The 15,006-nt window shown below is 44.2% G+C and overlaps 1 protein-coding gene across 1 annotated transcript in view; it reads left to right on the top strand.

Moving 5' to 3' along the window:
* Nln (neurolysin) overlaps window positions 1-15,006 on the top strand; it is an 86,795-nt gene that overhangs the window by 9,042 nt on the left and 62,747 nt on the right. The gene's annotated exons all lie outside the window — the stretch shown is intronic.

Genomic DNA, 15,006 nt, shown 5'->3' with positions numbered 1-15,006 from the left:
GGAGGCCCAAAGAGGGCATCAGATAGCATGGAACTGGAGTTAGAGATGGGAGTGAGCCATTGTGTGGTCCTGGGAATAGAACTGCAACCTCTGGAAGAGCAGCCAGTGCTCTCAACTATTGGGGTCATTTCTCCAACCCTTTCTGAGAGCTAATAAGGAAAGAAGAGGAACAATATCTTCCTCTGTATTATGGGCAGAGCTACAGAGACTGAAATAACAACAATTTTCTGATGAATCCTACTTTCTAAAAATTCCTAATACCCATACTCTCAGGGCTGCATAGTTAGATTCTGTTTGTTTACTTGTTTGGGGCATTTGTTCATTTATTGGTTTTTTTTCTCTGTGTAGCTCTGGTTGTCCTGGAACTCACTCTACAGGCCAGGCTAACCTCTGCCTCCCAAGTGCAGGCTCGAGTTAGATTTTACTGTGAACTTAATTCATTTCCCAGCCTTGTAAATTCTCGTAGTTATGCTGTGCAGTACATGACAGTCTTCTTTGTCAGGGTAAGAAAACGAGGAACTTTGAATTTGCAAAAGGAGCACATGAATCATTCGCTCGTATTCCCTGACAGAGCCAGCTCCTTTCCAGGTCTCACAGTCACCTGGTCACCCCTGCCACACTGCCTATTCTCACTGTTGGCTTGTCCTAAATCCCTCTTCCAGTTTTCCCCTGTAGACTTGATCTTTTGCCACTCCTTTTTACCCTAATGTAACCATTTACTTAAGTCAAAAGCCTGGAAGCTAGAGAGATAGCTCAGTGGTTAAGAGCAGATTCTGCACATTAGAGAGGACCCAAGTTCAGTTCTCTGAACTTCCAGCACCCCACAGATCCCTCAAACTCAGCTCCAGGCCATCTAAGACCTCCTTCTGGCCTCTAGGGCACTATACCAGATGAACGAAAACCTCTAATCCCACCAGCAGAGACAGGTGGATCTCTGTGAGTTTCAGGACAACCTGATCTACATAGCAAGTTTCAGGACAGCCAGGACTACACAGAGAGACCCTGTCTCACAGAAAAAGGAAAACTGTGCCTCTCAGCACGAAAGTGTATTCTAGTATGTTTAAGTCCCTCCCTGCCTCTCTTCACCCATGGCCTTTTATGTACCCTAGAGGGCACCGCTGCCCATGCTCTTCTTTGGTCATCCCCTTTACACATGTCCTCAAAATGCATGTTGTGCCAAGCTATCTGTGATTTAGGTTTACTTGGTGAAACTAGTTTCATGTGGCCATATTTCTACTATTGGGAATCTTTGGTTGTGTGACACTTCTGAAGTTTATCCGTTTTCTTGTTCTTGGGTCTTTAGGTTGTTGCTTATGTATATATGTGTGTGTGTGTGTATTCTCAACTTTATCAGCTGATCTGCTCTCTTTTCTAAGTGCTTATTTTAATTCTCTCTTCTCCCCATCTACTGTTGATAGTAGCCACTCTAAACAACTCTAGCTTGTTATAGAGGCTTTTGCTGGTGTAGTGCTTATAAGTGGAAACACTTGTCACATATATACATTTATTGTTGAGTCTTAGCATATGTTCATCTTTGTCATTTGTGCAATATGCCTGTTCAAGGCCCAAGCATTGCTTAAAATAGTTGGTAGTTTCTGAGATCAGGGACTCAGCTTTTTGTTGTTGTTCACGTTGATCTGGCTGGCATTTAGCATAGTGTTATATCATAGTAGATGCTGAGTGAAGGTTATCATTGCGTGGATGGGTATAAGGTGGCATCGGTAGCTGAAGATTCAGTATTCCCTGCTGATATCTGATAAGTACCTAGGTTTGGCAATGGTATTGACACTTTAGATAGAAGTGAGTATACCTTGAGTAGGAAGTACATATTTTAAACTGTTTAAAATGACTGGTTCTAAATTTCTTTAACCAAAATGTCAGTTGCTAAGGGAAATTACTATGTATAAGTATTAGCTAATAGAGACCTAGTTACACACTAATAAATATAGAGTGTAGAAATATGCAGGAGTAGGCTAGCTTTTGTTGGCTTGCTCAAGCAGCAGATACAGAGGAATCTTGGGTGTACACTAAGGTGGGCCCAAGGCAGAGATGAAACCATAAATGAGAAGTGTGAACTTTACCTATCTCTGCAGTCATCATTGGAGGCATCAGAGCCACTTAGTCCCTTACAGACCCAGTTGATAGCTTTGTAAAGCAATAGTAATAAATGGCTCTCCAGAAGCAGCGCTCTTCAGAATCTGTTGGCCTAGATATGAAAGAAGTGCCAGTGTGTGAAATACTGGGTCAGAAGCAATCAAGTGGAGAAGGAGCAGCAGGCAGGTCTCTTTTGGATGGGCCTGGGGTCAGCTCATGCCGGGAGCCAGACTCTCCGGACATTTATGACTTGAGAGGTGCTTGAGATTGAGGGCACACACACCTGTGAACAGGGCGTTCCTGGAAAAGGCAGATTCTAGCTGGTCAAACTTAAGAAGAGATGGCATGCAGTTTCACCTATGTGGTGGGAAAAGTACCCAGACCAAGGACACCATGATGATGGGGTCATATCTAGAATATATCTCTTACTTGCTGTATTAAATCCAGCCAAAAGCACTGCACCTCCTAACAGCCTGGACTTAGCTGAAAGGAAGAGAAAGCATGAGTTGGAATATAGAACCCAGCACTAGTCAGAAAGATGTGTAGCTGCTTCTCAGAAATGCCTCTTATCAACACTGAAGTGATGTAAGGTTCAGGGGTGGTGGATGATGGAACGTGGCTGGTTACAACCCATGTGTGCACTCCAAAACTTCATGTTCCGTAAACCTTAACATGGTGCTCTTAGCTATGCAAGGTACTGTGCACATGGGCCCTTTCTGGAAAGAGATTGGCATTATTTACTTACTGAAATTGGTTCTTCCTTCTCAAATCTATCTCCTCTCAAACTGGACGTATGATTACTGACCTAAAATTATACAGTAAAATGAATGGAATAATAGCTAGGTGTGTGGGCACATAATATAATGTCAGAATTCAGAAAGCTGAAGTAGAAGAATTTCTACACATTGGGGGCTAGCCTGGGGCTACGTGGCAAGAGCTTGTCTTGAAAAATAAATGAATATATGTACAGAGGTAAGAAAAAAAGACTATTAAAGTCAAAAAATAATTGAAGGAGGGTCGGGTCAGTCTAGTATTCTGCTGTGGGCTATCTGGCATCGAGGGCAAAGGAAAGCTAAAGAGAAGGCCCAGTGGTTAAGAGCCCTTACTGCTCTTCCAGAAGACTGGAGTTCTGTTCCCAGCACCCACATTCAGTGGCTCACAACAGCTTGTAAATTTAGCTTCAGAGAATCTGATACTCTCTTCTGGCCTGTGAGAGCACCTGCATACAAGTGTCATACATACATGCACATAAATTAAAAAAAAATAACAGGAATATTTTAATAAACAGAATTATTAGAAGCATTTTTTTCTAAACACTGTTTCAGAGAAAGATGTATCATGCAGACCCATAATGTAGCTGACAGTGAGCAATGCCATGGATAACAGCCTAGGGAATGCTGTGTGGTAAGTGTGCAAGCAGACTTTTTATAATTAATTATTTTTAGTTCATGTGCATTGATGTTTTGCCTGCCTGCACGTACGTCTCTGTGAGAGTGTTGGATCCCCTGGACCTAGAGTTAAAGAGCTATGATGCCCTGTGGCTGTTGGGAATTGAACCTAGGTCCTCTGGAAGAGCAGCCAGTGCTCTTAACTGCTGAGTCATCTCTCCAACCAGGACTAATTCTTATCTTGTTTGTGTTTTGCTTGCTAAAAGGCAAAGGAAACTCAGTATAGTAATGGTACAGAATTACACACTTAAATAATTGGGGTATAAATGTGAAGATGATAAATCCCTTAGATGGTAGTGGAGGAATTGATGTTGCAGTTGAAGGGAGAGGGGTCGAGTCCAAGATAGAAGTAGGGACAAGGACGTGATTTATGGGTTGCAGCTGGGCTTTGAAGGACACGGGATTTGGACGTGGAGAGACCAATGTTCTCTAATCCCTTGTTTACCATAACTTAAAATAGCAGTGGGTAAGAAGACGAGGGCTGCTCAGAACTAAGGAAAATTAGCTGAGAGAGGGAGTGTGCTGAGGTCCACAGAGGTTTCACAGTCATGCTGTCTCACTAAACTAACAGGGAGCGAAGATTAAATGCCTCCTACCTACAATCTTTGTAAAGACTGGAGGGGTTACTGTATTGAAAATGTAGCCCAGTGTTTGATACCAAGCATTGTAACTTACTGCATCCCCTTCCACCCAAGGCAGAGAGGAATGCTAGGGCCTGGGTAATTAAGAACTTGAGATACTGAAGGGTGCTCAGTGGTAGAACAGGTGCTTAACATGGGCAAGGCCCTGGTTCCATCACCTCCACCTGGAAAAGACGCTACAGAGCTGTATCAGTGAGGAGGGGGAGGACCTAGGCGACCTCCTGATGAGATGTTTGAAGAGGAAAAATGAAAGATCAGAGGATCAGAGTTCTAGTCCTTTACTCATTAAAACACCAGTCTGATAAAGAGATTGTGAACAGTGTTAATTGTGAGATGATATTTTTCTGCTAACTAAACTACCTACTAAGAGCGGGATAGCACAAACAGCACCTAGGGAAAAGCTCCTAAAATCCCACGTTGAGGGCTACACAGAGAAACCCTGTCTCGAAAAACAAAAACAAAAACAAAAAAAAAAAAAAAAAAAAAAAAAAAAAATTTTATTTAAACAAAAACAAAAACAAAAAAAAAAAAAAAAAAAAAAAAAAAAAAAAAAACCCCACGTTGTTTGCAATTGGAAGACTGATGTGGCTGCCAAGAACAAGGCAGGATAACCAGTGATCAGGTGATCCTGAGTTTGGGCTGTCAGTCACGGAATGGAGCAATTTCTAGCCTGCGCTGGTTGATCTCTGTGTCATTCCAGAGCCATCAAATTCATCACTGTCCTTGCAGCTGAGCAGTCTCCCCCAGCATCCTCTGACCTGAGTCTGAGTGGTGGATTTTCTCAGATCCCTGTTCTGACCCTTTCCTTTCCGTGTGCCTCCCTGCCGACTTCCTTTAACCGACCTACATACACACTCCAGCTTCCACACCGTATCCCTCTGGAACCCTCCCTCCATCCACCTACTGCTCAGTTCTTTTCCTCTGCTTGGCCAGAGTCCTCTGTTGCTGTACTCATGTGGTTTGAATGTAGAGGGTTCCCCGTGTGTTCCTGTGTTTGGACACATGGTCCCAGCTAAGGCACTGTTTTAGAGAGTTGTGGAATCTTTAGGAGGCAGAGCCCTGCTGGAGGAGTCCCATTGGGGTTTTATAGCCTGGCCCTGCTCCCTGACCACTCTGCTGGCTGACTCACTGCCTCGTGACCAGTCACGCCATGCCTCTGTGGACACTCCCACCAGGCTACAATAGCTGCATTCCCTTTACCATAAGCCCAGACAAACCCTTCTTCTCTTAAGCTGCTTCTGCTCAAGTACTTGATCATAGCAAAAGGAACTAATCCACGCGCGAATTCTCCATAGGTGACACAGTCCTGTCAGAGAGGTTTGCATTTCTCCCTCCTCCTCCTCACTCCAGCTGTCTCCGGGCCTGTCTCCAGCTCCACATCACCACACTTGGGCCAGCAAGATGAAAGTGCTTGCCACCAAGCTTGGCCTGAATTCAGTCTCCAGAACTTACAGTAGAAAGAAAGCACCTACTCCCAAAAACCTGCATTCACACACAAATGTGTGTGTGTGTGTGTGTGTGAATATATATACACATATACATATATACATACACACACACACACTTTTATAATAGATAAGAGGACGGGACCGATGGATCAGTGGTTGGGAGCACTGACTACTCTCCCAGAGTACCCAGGTTTAAGTCCCAGCATCCACATGGCAATTTACAGCTGTCTGTAACTCCAAGATCTGACACTCTCACACAGACATACAGGCAGGCAAAACACCAATGCACATAAAATAAAAATTAATACATTTAAAAAATAGATACAGAGTTTTAAAACCAGCACACTTGTGCACCCCCGTCTTTCATAGGCACTTGAGCATGAAACAGTCACATTGGACATGTGCCCATCTCGCTCGCCAGTGCACCCAAACTAGGAACTCTGTAGCAGTTCAACCTCTATACAGTTCTGCTGCTTTTAAAATTCACTTGGATATTTCTTGAATCTATCTTTTTCTACTACTGCTCCTTTTAATTTATGTTGTTTATCTAGATTACTGTAATTTACTGAGAGGAGAGTCTCTTTTGTCCTTAAAAATCAGCTACCAGAGAGCTTATTTAGAGTACAGTTCCTTTTCAGGCCTTCACTAAAGGTTCTCTGCTTGTGTGTTTGCTTACTGGGAACAGGGATCATTGTGAAGCCCAGGCTAGCCTGGAACTCATTGGATAGCCCAGGCTCTCTAGCCTCCTAAGTGCTGAGAGCACAGGCTGACCTGCCATGCCCATCCAAGGAGCTTAAGCTCTCTAGCATGATATTGCAAGTCTCCCACGGGTGCTGCAGAGATAGGCAGGTCTGTACTCATTATTTTCCCCTGAGTTCCAGATGCCCAGGACACATCTCACTTGGACATTGCTGGCATCACCAAGCAAACACATTGGAAGCTAATGCACGTTGGGCTTCTTCCTACCCACCACCCAGCTCTCAGAGCCTGACTTTCCTACCCAACACCACTGTCCCAAAAGGGAAAGGAAGTACCATTCTAACCTAGTTCTGAATTTCAGCTTGGTGAACGACACTATGACATGACCGTGCAAACCAGAAACCTCTTCATCTCCCACGTCACCTTCCTCTTACGCTCATAGCGTCTTGTCATGTGGTGCTGCTGTAGGTGGTAGAAGCAGACTGGGCAGCTGGTTCCACGATTCTGATGTTCTAATGGGAAATGTTCTGGTTGAGAGGCAGCTTGGTAAATGGCTGAAGTTCAGGCCCTAGGATGAGATTACCTGGCACACAGATGTGCCGCTTTGAGCTGTGTGCCTGGTTAACTGATGGTTAACTTGGTGTTTTCTACCTTCGTCTTTTCATTTGCAGAGTGAAAAGTAATTGGGATAATGGATAGAAACACTTAGCATGAGCAACCAGGAGTAATTGGGATAATGGGTAGAAACACTTAGCACCCAGGAAGTAAATGACCATCTAAGTAGGCTCTTTCCTTTGGTCTCAGTGCATCTTCCAGTTCTAAAAGGGCTATGTTGGGTAATTAGTCATCTTTCATCCTTGTTAGGAAGGTTCTTTTTATCTTTTATTGGTCAGGCAACTCTCCCCTGCTTTAAAGAGTAGGCTCTTAAAGTGTTGGCCATCAGAATATCTAAAATCATTAAGATCAGGTTGTCTAGGTTCCACATGTACTATAGAAATGGAAGGTGTCATGACTCCCTTCATTCCCCATATTGACTGTTGATCACATATTTACATATATGAGGATTTTGGTTTCTAGGGTTCGCTGTGCCAGACCAGCCCTCTATGTCCCTGCCTGTCTGCCAAAAATGACACGTGAGATTGAAGAGAAGCAGCAGGCACTGTAGACGTGTCAGGTGACCACTGTGCAATAACTGTGGCATCTTTAAGAGAGTAGTGGAACTGCAAAGGTGGCTGGCCAGATAGATGATGCTAAGCTGCCTCCACTCTGGGCCATCTGTTAACCCAGTCTCATCCTGTCTAAGATGGAATAATAGTAAGTTCTGTGTCGTCAGTGGTGCTGGGATGATGCAGTTGGTTTATATAAGGTTTTTATAGTGTGTGCTACATGAATCTTTGACATCATTGTTGCTGTTAACAGCAGGGGTTACCATGCAGATGCATTAGCAAGAGAAATTGGCTCCTAAATGAAGAGGCCTGCAGCTCTCTGCCACACTCACAAGTTGCCCTCCTCAGGCTTAAGATTGTCAATATTACTTGAGTCTTCCTAACAGTCTGTTTTTGATATGCTCTAAACTCTCCCTATAGCAAGAGAAAATGCCCCAGTCTGGGCTGAGAGTGACCTGAGAACTAGTGTTACTGGCCAGCATCCTAAAGCAACGGATTTGAACTAGCGGGTTGCTAGGAGCCCTTCTCACTGTGAGCTGTGGGTCTTCCCTTGCTGGTTGTTTCTATTTTTCTCAGTGTGTTCTTTTTTTACTCCTTGGGGGTTTCCCCCCATTATGCCTTAGAGCATCTGGTCTGTTTGAGTATGCTAATTTAGAGTTCATACATTTTTTTGACCACCTAAGTTTAGAATAGTAGCTAGAGCTAAGAACATGAGTAATTATTTCATCTGTTTAAGATGAGATTGAGTGTGTTCAGGATACTGTGACTGTAGATTAAATACATTTAAATGTAATAAAGCTTTTTATTGGGGTAAATACATTGGATGCAGGTATGAAATGTTCAACTCATAAAAATACTCAGATAAATATAAAAAGGAAATAAGTTTGTTGCATAAATTTTCAATGATGAATTATGTAATAAACCTCCCTACCATGCTTCAGGACTGTCAGCTCCTGACCCATCTCTTTCATACCACTTCCTCCCCGGTTGCTTTTTAAGCATATCCACTATTTAGTTTTCAGCACAACTATTTTGGTCTGTAGCACTAAGGAAGAAAATAGCTTTTCAAAACCACATAACCACAATGCCATTGTCACCTGTGAAAACAAACACTTATTAGCAGTTAAATCCATATTGAAAAGCATCATCATTCATCAATCAAACGTCCGTGCATAGAAGACACGTTCAAAAACAGCATCCAAGAGTAAGTAACGCACAGGAAGAGGAGAATTAGTCTCCTGAGTGATTACCAAGGATTTCAATTCTGAAACGTATACCCCAAATGCCAGTTAAATGTGCCAGCACCAATTCATTCATGCGGAATGGCTTTCCTGAAGTAGGCTGCATGTCCCCGTGGCCAGGCCCTGCCTGATAAATTATTAAGGGACTTTTTACTAGAAAAGCTGTGCTGGCTCTGGTGCTCTGTGGTCCCGGCCACCTTCACTTGGGCCACTACTGAGAGTAAGCATAGAAACTTTATGTTTGTTTATATTAAGTATCTAGAGCCTGTCATCAAGACTGTATCATACACAAAATAAGGGGAAATCAGGCTATTGCCCTGAGTTTTTTTCCTGTGTAGTTTATTATAATTTTGGAGTATGAACTAATATGAAAGTTCTCTTATACAAGCAGCAATGCCTCGTACATTTTCTTGCATCTCATTGTCTTTTATATGACCATAAGCAGTTTCTAACACGCTTTTATAATCCTGGTTTCTAGAAAAGGAAGAATCTCTTCATTTATTTGATGCAGTTTAGAAACAAACATTTCTATTAAATTACAAATCCAAACTAATATTACTACTATTAAAAATATTACCTATTAAAAACTCAAAATCAACTTTTAAAAGAAGGGCTTAAAATCCACCCTTGTTCGTTCCTATGGGAACATTTGTGTACTGTGCTCTACTTGTGAGTCCTTCCACAAGAAGAAGTCGCACACTCTGGCATAGTAGAGGGAAAGCGTTCTCATAGTATTTTTACTATCAAAGACCAAGGGAGGGCTGGTGTTTTGGGAAGACCAAGACTGGCTAGAAGTCCAACTCAGTAGTGAGGAGCTTGCCCAGTGCACACAGGCCTCAATTCAGTTCTACACTTTTGGCTTTTAGATGATAAAAATGGTACATGCTTTATTTGTAGTTCATCCCCGCTTTTGGAAGGAGAACATCATTGCAGTGAGACATTAACCATGAATTGATCCATCCACCAGGATAAAACCTATCTCCTCCTTAGGCCTTTGTGTGTGGGTCTGTACATGTGTCCACATGTATGTAGGGACACACGGAGGTAAAAGGTTGATATTAAATGTCTACAGTTCTTCTCTAGCACATCCTCTGACACAGCATCTTTCATCTGGAGCTTACTGGTTTGGACTAGACTGGTTGGCTCAGCAACACTTGGTGTCTTCCTGCCTCTACCTCCCCAGTACCGCTGGGCCTGGCTTTCATGTCAGTGCTGGGAATTGAACTCATGGTCTTATGCTTCAGCGGCAAGCTCTCTACCAACTGATTCATCTTCTCAACCACCACCCCCCCAAATGTAGTGGAGGGAGGAGGAGGTAAAGTGCAGTCCCTGCACTTCAAAAGAGCATAGAAGACCAAGCTCCAACCCTTAAAGCTGCGGTATCCACCCTAGTCAGAGAACGCAGTGTACACGTGTTATAGCAGTTGGATGCACAACGACAAAAGATGATGTGGCTGGGCATGAGGTCGCACGCCTGTGACCACAATACTGTGAGGCAGGAGGATTTCACCCGGGCTGTAGATTCAGATACTGTCCCCGCATCACTAACAAACTAACAGGAATGGGACAGTGCCTTTGGGTTTCCCAAGCTTCTCAGAATGAATGCCAGCATCAATGTTGTGTTTGCTTTGTGATGTTTGCTGTTACCTTGACAAGAGAACTTTGAAACTCAATGTTCTCATGGTTCTTTTCTAGTACCCATGCTACAAACAGTTCCTCTATTGTGCCAGCAGGTGGTAGCAGGAGCCAGGCAATGGCAGTGCACTGCCTTCTCTTCTGTGACCCCACTCCTCCTGGCCCTGTCCTGATGGAGTCTGCCACTCCATTCCTGCTCTCCAGCAATTTGTTTGTGGCTCCATTACTCGCCTGGCTGACTTGGGGAGTATGAGGAACTTGGTCTGAGCTTAGGAGTCACTCTAAGATGGACACATGAAGGTTTTGTCTCTTGTCAATGTTGGCTTACCCTGTCATTGCAAAGCACGTGCTAGGTGTAGACTATGACTTCCTGGGTGTTAGTAACATTTGGTATTCACACAGGTGGGAATTCACCTAATAGTAGGTACTGTGCCAGATACCCCACAGGGGCCTTAATTTTAACGTGAGGGCCTTTTTGCATAAAAAACAATTCTTTAAGGAAAGGCTGTCTTTATTTTGAAAATTTTCACTACCAAATGTATAGGTAGAGTAAGCAGCTAACATGCAACTCCTAAACCATCACAGAGCGTTCCGTTAGAAGGAGCCACCATGAGTAATGTTTCTGCACTTAGAAGGTCCTCTGTCAGTGCTGTTCAGAGTGAACGTGTGATGCTAAGATCAATTCTGTTAGCTGTCGTCCATAGCAAATGGTAGTAAACGCGTTCCTTTAGACAAGTGACGCAGAAGACAAGCACCAGACTCTGGGCTTCTGTCTGTAGAGCGGGAGGTGAACTTTCATTTCTTTCTTTTTTCCTGTTTTTTAAAGATTTACATAGTGAGTACACTGTAGCTGTCTTCAGACACTCCAGAAGAGGGCGTCAGATCTCATTAGGGATGGTTGTGAGCCACCATGTGGGTGCTGGGAATTGAACTCAGGACCTCTGGAAGAGCAGTCAGTGCTCTTAACCACTGAGCCATCTCACCAGCCCGGATATTTTATTTATTTACATTTCAAATGTTATCCCCTTTCCAGGTCTCCCCTCCAGAAACTCCCTATCCCATGCCCCCTCCTATAAGGGTGCTCCCCCACTCACCTAGCCACTCCTGCCTTCCCACCCTGGCATTTCCCTATACTGGGGCATCTATAGAGCCTTCACAGGACCAAGGGCCTCTCTTTCCACTGATGTTCAACAAGGCCATCCTCTGCTGCATATGCAGCCAGAGCCCCAGGTCCCTCCATGTGTATTCTTTGGTTGGTGCTTCAGTCTCTGGGAGTTCTGGGGGGGGGGGTCTGGAAAGTTGACACTGTTGCTCCCCCCATGGGTCCAGCCCCAACTTTTAGTAGAACCCAGGCTGTCCATCATTACAATCCACTGTATAAGTAAAACGTCCAACCAATGAAATGATTTTCATCCCCATCAGCAGCTTCCTGAAAAGTCTATCTCTTAGAGGACCTCTGCTTAGTCCTTCTGTTGGAAATGTAAACAGTCTCTCTGTCTCCTTTGGTACTTTGAGAAGAGTGCTGTATCCCGGGAGTGCACTCTTACAGGTGGTTTATTGATTACTAAGAACACTGATGGAAGCTTGCACAGAGCAGCTGTCCAGGGCCTAGCTGGAGTCAGCTTATCCTTAGCTGAAAGCTGTTCAAGCCAAGACAGCCTGTTCTTCAGGGTTGGATGGAGGCTAAAGTGGGAGGGACACTTCCGCCTCAGTCCTGACAGCAGTTCTTGGGAATGGTAGAGGTAACACATCAGACAGCTAGTGTACATTTCTGCCCTTTAGCTTACTGTTCTCTCCCTATGTAAAAGCAGGAAGGTGCCCTAGTGAGAAGTTTGACATTTTCCTTCTGTGGGCTATGGTTGTAGTTTTAGTAGAGCAAAGTCAAGAATGAAGCACCACACTTGCTGTACAACCTGAGCAAATTACTTTTATTTTTCTGTTCTGCAAAATGGAGTTGATAAATACCTGCCCATTAGCTTGTTGGGGGAATTAAATAAGAAAATGCTTGTAAACCTATAGCATAGTGTCTGCCTCTTAACAAATACTGAAGTGGTGATACACACCGGTCTGTATGGCCAGTTGCAAACTGAGGCAGGAATTCTTGAGGATGAAACGCTATACTTGCTGTGGTTGAGGTGTCTGTGGGCGTGGAGCTCTGGCTTGAGATCCAGGTACAGGGGTTCTGGGTGATCACCGAAGCCCTGAGAGGAGAAGGAGCAACATGGAGAGAGAGACCAGGTTCAGCATCAGGGTGAGTGAAGGAAGAGATGTCATGAGAGGAACAGAGAAGTGTTTGAGGCACTGGGGAAGTGAGCCAGAGCTGTGGTACAGAACCCACAGCATACACAGGCCCTTGCTTCAGTCATCAGCACTGCAAAGGGATTAAACAATGACAGTAACTGTTTTTAGAGAAAAAGTGAAAAAGAATATGGAAAGAACCAGAGGAGCCACTTGCCAGGGTGCTCTTAGTGGGAGAGAAGGGGAGACTGGAAGAGGCTGTAAGAGGTATAAGGGCTGAACCCCCAAAATTGACTTATTTCCTTAAAACAGATGGAAACATGTAGAAATAGGTATAATTGTTATGTTTAATAACTCCATATTAACTCAGGGAAAACAAAAACAAAATCAAGAATGGACTCTCTGCTTGTTAATTCCTCAGAGTAAAAAAAAAAACTAGCTATTTTAATGAAAATGGCTGTAGGCCAAGACATTTAATTCTAGATCTAGAACATTCTGCTTATTAAATACTTCAGTTCACTGGTAGAACAGTGGTGACTAAGCACTCACCTTTGGAGGAAGCGAGGGTGGGGGTGAGGTAGGACAACACTCATTTGCACTGGACTGGGGCAGGCAGGGGCAGTCCACACTCTTCACAGCCAGCATGTTCACACTGCAACCAGCACCTCAAGGCTACGCTGCATGGCTATTACCTTGGCAGTCAGAGGTTTCTGTGTGATACTCTCTGAAACCACATTCTCAAATGGAGCTACTAAGCATGGAAATAATAGAAGAACAGTATTGAACAAATAAGCATGAGCAATGTTTTAATTTTATTTGTGTATATATGTCTGTCTGTGTGAGCATGTGCCATTTAAGTATGGCTGCCATCTGAGGCCAGAAGAGGTCATTCAGTCCCCTGTGGTTGGCCAAAGTGATTCCTAGAAACTGAACTTGGGTCCTCAGAAAGAGCAGGAATCACCCTTAACCCCTGATCCATCTCCAGCACTCTGTCATGGTGGGTTGTTCTGTGTAGACATACCTCAGTTAAACAATATGTGAGGACCACAGAATGGAGACAGACTCCAGTCTGCGGATGTCAGTGGGACACAGGTGAGTGCCAGGTCCTCTGTAGGCATACACGAGCTCAGAGAACTCCTGAACTGGGCTGAGACAGTCATAGAAGCTTTACTACACAGGAGGAAGTCTGAGCTGAGATCTGTAAAGTAAGAGATGGAAGAGACGAGAGCAGTGAACAGTAGTCATCCAAGGAAAGGGGGGAAGCCGGGAAGCCTGGGGAGACTCAGAGAGTGAGGAAGCTGTAAGGCATGTCTGCAGCATGGACTTCAGGACAGTGGGTACCGAGAAAGCAGAGAGATGCATGGGTGCAAGCAGCTCCAGAAAGGCCATGTGTGTTAACCTGGGCACCTGGCACCTGACCCCGCAGTCCCTGGGGAAAGATGCCCCTGAAGGGGGTGCTGGGATCAGGTTTGCATTTTAGAATGCTCCCTTGAAGGCAGTCTGGAGAGTCGATCTATTATAAGACCCCAGCCTCTGCCTCTGACTGAGAGCTGAGTGCACAGTAAGGATTACCACTGGTACGTAGACTAAGGGGCTGGGGAGCGGGTAGAAGTAAGATTTACATTATTTATCTTAGGGCATCCTGACTTGAGGTGGTCATTAATATTGCAGCAGAGCTAAGCAATAGATAGAGATAGGAGTCTAGAACTCAGGGGATGTATACCGAGGCACAGAGGTGGAAACCTATGACCCTGGATGGCATGTGTAGTCATTCAGGTGGAGAGGGGGATGGCACAATGAAGATAAGGCAAGGAGCCAGACAGCCAAACCCCAGGAACTCTTAAGGAATCCCAGAGAGGGGGCCAGGACGATAAAATACCAGCAAATGGTAGAGATTAGGAAGAAACAGCCAGACACACACTTAAAGGTAGAACGGTTATCACAGAAGCCAACTGGTTGGTGTGTGTGTGTGTGTGTGTGTGTGTGTGTGTGTGTGAGAGAGAGAGAGAGAGAGAGAGAAGTTTGGGGAAAAAAAGAGTAAAAAAAAAAAACTGGTGTAGTGGTATATTCTTTAATCCCAGCTCTTGGAAGTCCAGGGCAGGAAGAATTCCAAGTTCAGTGGTAGCCTAGGCTACACAAGGAGACCCTGTATCAACAAAATAAAAGTTTAAGCAGTGTTTCTCTTTAAAAAGGAAGGGATTGAAAATGCTGACATATATCACAAAAAATCAAGATAAGTAAATTCTAAATGCCAGTGAAATTTAGTAGAAATCATAAGAGACCATGGTAAAAGCAGTTCCCTTGTTTATGAGGCCAGGACTCAAACTGAAGCAGGTTGAAGGGTAAAGGAGGGAAAAGGACAGGAGGCTGACGGGACCATCCTAGGACAGGAGGAT

Source organism: Mus caroli, chromosome 13, assembly GCF_900094665.2.
Source record: "Mus caroli chromosome 13, CAROLI_EIJ_v1.1, whole genome shotgun sequence".
In the NCBI taxonomy this organism is placed as follows: domain Eukaryota; kingdom Metazoa; phylum Chordata; class Mammalia; order Rodentia; family Muridae; genus Mus; species Mus caroli.
This window is presented reverse-complemented; position numbering and strand designations above follow the sequence as displayed.